The sequence below is a fragment of the Perca fluviatilis genome, chromosome 8, assembly GCF_010015445.1.
Source record: "Perca fluviatilis chromosome 8, GENO_Pfluv_1.0, whole genome shotgun sequence".
Lineage (NCBI taxonomy): Eukaryota > Metazoa > Chordata > Actinopteri > Perciformes > Percidae > Perca > Perca fluviatilis.
In genome coordinates, this window is record NC_053119.1 from 18303632 (window position 1) to 18311559 (window position 7928).

Genomic DNA, 7928 nt, shown 5'->3' on the forward strand with positions numbered 1-7928 from the left:
CACCAATTTGAGGCAGCAGTAAATATTCACCCAGATTCCTAATTTAAATATTTCTTTACAAAGACTTACAATCGTATTTTGTTTTCCTGTGTTGCCATATTTACCAATGACAAACCCAATATAGAAGGAATCCCATTTTTTTCTATTTACCCTCTGAAACGTTCCTTTCTTATTTATTTTGTTTAAAATCTTCGTGAACAGATTTCTTGTTGTAAATGTAATTTATTATTGACAGCATATTAAGAATGTAAAACAATATAATGTATCACAATCAGTTTTCAGACATTTAAACCTTCATTTGGAGATTCTGAGTCTGCGTTGGCGATACTTTCATGTGAATACATCAAAGAGAAGTGAGATGAGAGGCAGAAATGATCACACTCCTCCTGGGAGAATGTTATAGTTCACACCTCCTCTTCACCTGTTTCCTCGCTCTCACTCGCTCAATCCTTTTTTCTGTCCGTTGAAGTTCCTGTGTCTTCATTCAAAGATGCAGGTGTGATCATTCACCAGTTCGTTGTCACAACCACATTTTCTGCTCCCAAAATAGACTATTATTAAAATGTTATCATCATTTATCATCATCAGAAAGGCTGATCATTACTTTTCTCAGAAATTTATAATTTGTCAAAGCCATTCAGCTGCACTGATCATTTGTTAATAGATATGCATGAGTGCACGTACAGAAAGCATTCTTTCTCTTTGAAAACAGGAGACGGAGAATTTCAGGAATGTGGCGTCTAATTCCTCAGTTGGTTTTTATGTATCAGTGATCTCCCGCCTTTCTGATGCTCGCTTTGAAAATACTGATTGAACCAAGCCGATATGGTGGCTGAAAACTGTAAGGATTGGTTATTGGACTGTGAAGGATTCAGTGCTGACGAGGTCTCACTGGGTCATACAGGGGCAAAGTCAGACCTCCAGTGCTGATGATAGACAGCAAGCTGTCAATTTCGGTCTGCTCTTCAGTTTCAGGCATGTAGTTAAGATCACTGTCACTGTATCTCCCTCCCTCCTTCCTTCAGGCCTGTCCTGCACTGTGCAAAGAAATTGGATACTGTCCTTAAAGCTAAGCACTTGAGGATGAAGTTTTCTGAAGCCCAAACTGCTCGTGTGATTACAGACAGATCGATACCTTGTGGTGTCCCCGGCCAGTTCACCCTGCTGGCACAGGAAATGATGCGATTCATCCGGCTCTGACATTGACAGGCCCGAGAGAGGCGACAGCTTCACTTACTAGAAAAATGCTCTCCATTAGCTCGGCTGGGCGGCTCTGCCCTGTCATTGTTATGCTAGCAAGGCTGTGACATTTGTGTTATGTGGATGGCAAATGCCTTTCTAATCATCAGCTTGCAGCACAATTTGAATTTTCATCAACTTTGATGGACAGCTCCTGAAGAATTATCATCAAGAAAATGAAATCTTCCCTGACCCTAAATGCCATGGCTGCTGCCACTCCCTGACGGTGTCCCACAGTGCTGGGGACAAAAGCTGTAGACGGTCGCACAGCGTCTCCCCCCCGGGCTGCTGCCCTTTAGCTGTTGTGCTGCAGCTCAGAGGTTAAACCTCATGACTTTTCTCATATTTGTGGAGAGGCCTGGTCATAGGCCACGTCCTTACTCAGACCCTGACAGCACAGACCCTGTGCCCAGAATGTGGTGCTTATTCATGTCAGAGAACAGCAGCACTTTGGGGCACATGTTTTTTTGGGTTTTTATTTTATGGCTGAGCTAGCGTCTCTTAAACCCAAGCACTTGTATTGACCCACCTCCCATCTCGCTCCTCTCTCTCTCTCATCCCCCACTGTTTCCTTGTTTGAAACAATATAGCCTGCCTGTTGTTATTGATTCCAGAAGATTGGGCCCCGGTAAGTGCTCCTTTGAGTCTGGTGTTATATTAAGCAATTGTTCCAACAGCAGATGACAGGGCTGGGAAGGTTTTGGCTGGCTCTAATAGGCCTGGTATTACCCGTGTGTTAATTGATTGGGCAGCAGAAGGAGGGAGGAATTGGATGCACTAAGAATTCAAGGCTAAGCAGCTGATAAATAAACACTTACTCAGAAAATTCACTTACATGATATGACAAAATAGTGTGGCAGCTAAATGTAGTCCTTTTTATACTTTTGATATGCCTCATACTTTCATAATCATGAAAGCACAAGATAACAACAAGCATGACTGTGAATGGTCATGTAAGCAATGCCGTTTACTAGTTTACTAGTTTACTAGTCCTGTTTTTAAGGCAGATCCATTTATACTCTGAATTTTGTTGGCATTACTGAAGCTATACTTTATCTGCTTGGCCCTGCGGAGTGTAATGCTGAAGTGTCTGAGCTGCACAGTCAGTAGCCAGGCATTGTCAGCAGTACGAGGGCAGTATTGCATGGAGGGCTGTTTTATGGAAGCCACCCGAAGTAAATGCTCCATTCATCCTGTCTGTCTGCACTGGCCTCCATCTCCTCCTCTGTCACATGCATGATTAAGACCAGCTTGAAGCATTTATCACAAGGCCAAAACATGTGGGGGGTGGAGTTCAAGCAAAAGGAAACAGAGCCCACCTCGCTTTTTGTTTATCTAACATCCAAACATCTCTCACTTCTCTGACTTGTCAGTAAAATGTTGACAGTAAAACCCCCCCTCACTTCTCCTGTCAGAGCTGCACAATGCTTCAGCTCGATGTCTGTGGAAGTGATGACATTATTTTGACAGCCATAATGCATTATGCATCTAATTCCATTAGCAGTGAGTGGTCATCAGTTGTTTTCAATGAATTCATTGTGTGTGTGTGTGTGTGTGTGTGTGTGTGTGTGTGTGTGTGTGTGTGTGTGTGTGTGTGTGTGTGTGTGTGTGTGTATATATGTGTTTATTTTTGGTCAAGTGAATCCCATTAGATTCCATTTCCAATAACAGCATGTTCTGCTGCCATTGCATTTCAGGAGAAAAGATAATTTGCTAATGGCATGGCCCTTATTAGAAAGCAATTATTATTAATTACCAGTGGGTGATACAAGAGTGGATTTAGTCTTTAAAGCCCACAGTTTTTCTGCCAGTGTGGCCAGTGTGTGTGCATATTTGTGTGTGTGTCCATGCTTTCTCAGAGATGATTGCCAGCCCCACACCATCGCCCTCACCTCCCACTGGCCTGCTGCCAAGCAGCAACATTGTCATTATCAGTGTGCCAGAGGGCTGGGTAAATGTCATTATTGTAGCTTGTGGATTTCTCCGGGGAATCAGCAGCTACCCGATTAATTTCTCTAACAGCCCGGGAAATATTTGTTGCATCACCAGCCCGATTCACGGCAAACATCTATCGCTGCTATGCAATTAACGACATAGATCATTTACATAGTCACAGAGCTAATTTTCATAATGTTCCCTTTATTGTCTGAGGAAGAAATTAACCCAGGAATTTATTTACACACCCACTGCAAATGGTAACAGTGTGCTAATTGGCTGTTAGATGATTAATAAGCTTATAGCACATGCTAATGAATGGTGCACTCACTGTTTCAGAGGTGCTCCAGCACTGTGCTTGTGTTTTGGCAGCTTAATTAGACGAATAATTATGTACTTGTTGCTTTCGCGTTCAGGCAAATACCATCAAACATTAAAAAAGATTAAACTGGCTCACATCTCTATGAGCTTGTGTTGGTTCTCTATGTTCTGTTTTGTTATAAATTGCCATGTTGCGTCAAGGCTCTGATTTGTTAGCACCCAATTGTGTCTCTAATGGCCCTGACACACCAACCCGATAATCGGCCGTCGGACAGTCTGGTGAGGTCAGTGACTCGAGTCTGTTTGGTGTGTTCCGTGCCCTCGTCTGTTGGAGGAGCTGTCGCCCTTCATGTTGGCCGACCTGACTTGCTGGGTCGGAAGGCGGGCTAACCCGGAAATAATGAGCAAAATCTGACAAAAATTTTTTTAAACTGACCTTTGTCGATCTGAAATGAAGACAGATTCAGCAACTGTATGGCCTAATTGTTTTCAGAAACACGTTTCAGTGAACTATTTTCGTAAAATACGAGATCATATTTCAAACAAGCCGCCATTACTATCGGCTGGAGAAGCCAAACCCACGTAATGCGTTGTCATTCCAGTTTTCAGTTTTTGTATTACATCTTGCGCAGAACATACGCTCAAGGCGGCGTCGCTTCGGTGTGTTCTGAGGCACTTTTTGGACCTCGGGGAGCCGACTGGTCAGTCCGACTGCCTTTTCTGCCGATGGTCAGCCGTCAGGTTGGTGTGTCAGGGGCTTAAAGTAACACTGTGTTATAGCATAGGCCACCATTCAGAAAATTGGTGCAGTTAAATGCATTAACAAATAGTAAATAATGAAGAAATTTGTGAATATAGCCAATAAATGAAATAAGTGTTCTTTTCATTATTGCATAATTTTGTATGTAAAAAAGCTAAATCACTAAAAACACATTTTAGCCTGTGCAGCCTGATAGCACTTAAAGGACCAGCAAGAGACATCTACCGCTCTAATCCCTAAAACTTTTTAAATGTTTCACTTTGTTAATACAGTGATAACTCTTAAATTATGCCTCAGTTCTTTAGAAAGAATCATGAAGTGGAGACCAAATACTATCTGATGACAAGGCTGAGTTTGTCTCCAGAGACTTCCCTTCATTGACTGTATAATACTGTTGTGTAACCGTGTTTAACATGTTGTTGGCTCGCTGGTTGCAAGGGGAGGATGGCAAAAAAGCACAGTTTTTTCTGTTTAAAGTTATGTTGTTTTTTCAAAACATAAAGCAGTACTTTGTAGATAATTACTGCAGTTTGCAAATTTCCTTACATGAGACACAATTTGGAGCAGCTCCAGCTTTTAGAATTCACTTGGTGGTTTTGTTTTCCATCTGCTCCGGATAGAATAGAAGTCAGTGGTTGTCTGTGGTGGTGAATCCTCTGGGAAAGCTATGAATATTTTATGTAAATCCTCCTTTTTATCACTGACACGGCTCAGAGCAGCAATCCTCATTGATCTGGTGTTATAATCACAGATTAAAAGAACTCTCCCCAAACAATTCCCTGATTAAAGCCCTGTTTATATGCTCTGCTCATGTCCAAGTAAGATTCACACACAGGCATTGAAGAAAGCCCCCGTAGGATAAGCAGAGCTGGGAACACACTGTCTTTAATGTGGCTCCCACTGGCTATTGTGAACACCAAGTCTCTGGATCTGTTTCAACTCATTAGCTCCAAAACTTGGCCTGAATCCACAGAGAGATAAGGAGATACAACGGAACATTTTCCAGGATATTCAACATTTGTTTAGTGTGGATCATTATGTTGTATGTATGTATGTATGTATATTATGTATGTATGTATGTATGTATGTATGGATGTACGTGTGTGTGTGTGTGTTTGTATGTATGTATGTATACTATATCTGTATGTACGTGTGTATGTGTGTGTGTGTGTGTGCGTGTATGTATGTGTATGTGTGTGTATGTATGCATGTATGTAAACTATGTATGTATGTATATGTGTGTGTGTGTGTATGTATGTATGTATGTATGTGTGTATGTATGTATGTATGTATGTATGTATGTATGTATGTATGTATGTATGTATGTATGTATGTATGTATGTATGTACAGTGCAGGAAAACAAGTGCTAATCTTAAATTAATTTACAAATGCACAAAAAGGTGTATAGTTTCAATTCAAATTATAGCTTACATTTTTTTCGGCTTTCTCTGATATATTACCTTTTTTTGTTTTCCATCTGCTCCAGATATAATAGAAGTCAGTGGTTGTCTGTGGTGGTGAATCCTCTGGGAAAGCTATGATACTGGCTCCTTCTGCAGAGACGGATAAATACCTAAACTGCAAGCCAATGGTATTTCAATGGGCTCTTGGCCTCCGGTCAAAACCTCCATTTGTGAGCTTTAAATGATTGGTGAATTTCATCTTAATTACAACAAAGACGAGCCAAGCCCAGAGTTCATTCTCATCTTGTTCAGTTTGCCAATTATGGATGTGGCTGGCAACGCGGTGGCTTCCACCTCTCATTTCTCAAACCCACATTGTCCCCTGAGCAGAGGAGATTGGTGTGTGCCCAGCGTCCCACTGCTGTGCTCAAAATGAAGCAGATGAGATTACTCTGTGTGCATGAAGACGGTTTCACCCAATATCAACTTCAAGTCTGCCCCATGCATACTAATCATATGGATATGTTCTTTCATACGAACTAGCTCTCACCTTCATTAGTGTCTAGAAGGAAACATAGTTTTTTCATGTGATTGATATTCCAGAGAAGTTTACCAAGAGACTTCTGAGACTGACAAAACTAGACTAGCTTCTCCTTCACAGGTCTGTCTGTACTGAAGAATATGCTCGCTGTAGAGCACATTAATACATGAGAAATCAGGACCAGGGGTATTCTTTACTCATGTTTTCCCATATCAGATTAAATTTGCTTTCTTCATGCATGTGCTAAAGATAATCTGTTCCATTGCTCAGAGTTATGATTATCCTGGTGGCAAGGACAGAAAGATAGAGAGGCTATAGCAGCCCCAAGTAATTAAATTAGCCCTGAATGGCTAATTGGATCAATTTGGAAGGAAGACACTGTCAAGGATAAGAGTAATCATCTATGCAGTAGCAATCTTTTATTGCCCAGACACGTCTTGTAAAAAGACAAGGTGTGATCCCGAAGGTTAATGTAATTACTGTCCAATTCTCTCACTCTCTGTGCACAATAATGCTAATTAATCTAAGATCTCTGGACTATAATGAAGCGCGACAAGCCAGGTAATGCTGATTATAGTATTTAGGACATGACTGAATATTCACTGATATTTTCTCATCCCAGGCTCGGTGATGATGCTACAATTAGACCTCTAATTTCTCACACTTTTACAAGACTATTATTAAGTTAATACAACTATTGGCTTCAAAGCATTCAATCTACTGCAAAGTCAGTATATTTTGTTCTCATCTACATGGTGTTTTAGTATGATAGTCATGCATTTTACCCCAAAAAAGCAGTGATTTACATTTCATCCAAGTCGAGCTCTCCAGGCTCAGCGAGGTGTAAAGCAATGTAATGAGAGAGAGACTTGGCTTATGAACAGAGCATTCATATTCATTAGCAGCAGGCATTAACATATGATGCCCGTGACAGATCTGTGATGCATGTTTTATGAATGTGGTTAATGGCACACTGACAGCACGGCAGGCCATAAAGGACCAGAGAAATCCACCAAAATGAAAGCCGCAGAGTAGTGGGACGATTATTGATTCTCCCCTGTGTCCTATTGATCTCTGACGTTTTCATCTGGCACAGAGCTGCTAATCTGCTGTGTATCAGAGAGACACCCACAGTGCAGCCCATTGACTCTTCTATCAATAGCCACAAAGCTGGATATCATTAAATCCTCATCACTTTGTTTCCCCCGGCCAGCCGCCACAGACGACTGAGCACTCTGCGTGACCTCTGAATAACCACTGTCCACTGGCTTGTTTATGGGCCCAGCTTCTGGTGTGTGACATTTACTGCCTCTTTTTTAATAGGCCAGTGTAACAGCTCTGCTGTACACAGAAATGATATTGACCACTGCCTCAAAGTGTGTGACTGGAAACGTTTTTTTCCCATCAAGTGAGCACATATAGTAGGTCATCCACCACCAACGGAAAATATACTTAAGCTTCGTTAGCAAACATGGGCTGCATCTTTCTATTTGTCATTAGGGCGAATGTTAGACATGCATTACAAGCTTATTGAAAATGAGTCTGCATGTTTTACAGAATTTGGGTAAATTCTTTGGGGGCCTTTGTTGGATAGGAAAGCTGAAGACATGGAAGGGGTAGAGAGAAGTCGGTGGCATGCAGCAAAGGGCCACAGTTAGGAATCGAACTCGGGCCGCTGCGGTAATGACTGAGCCTTAGTACATGGGGCACACACTCAACCAGGTGAGC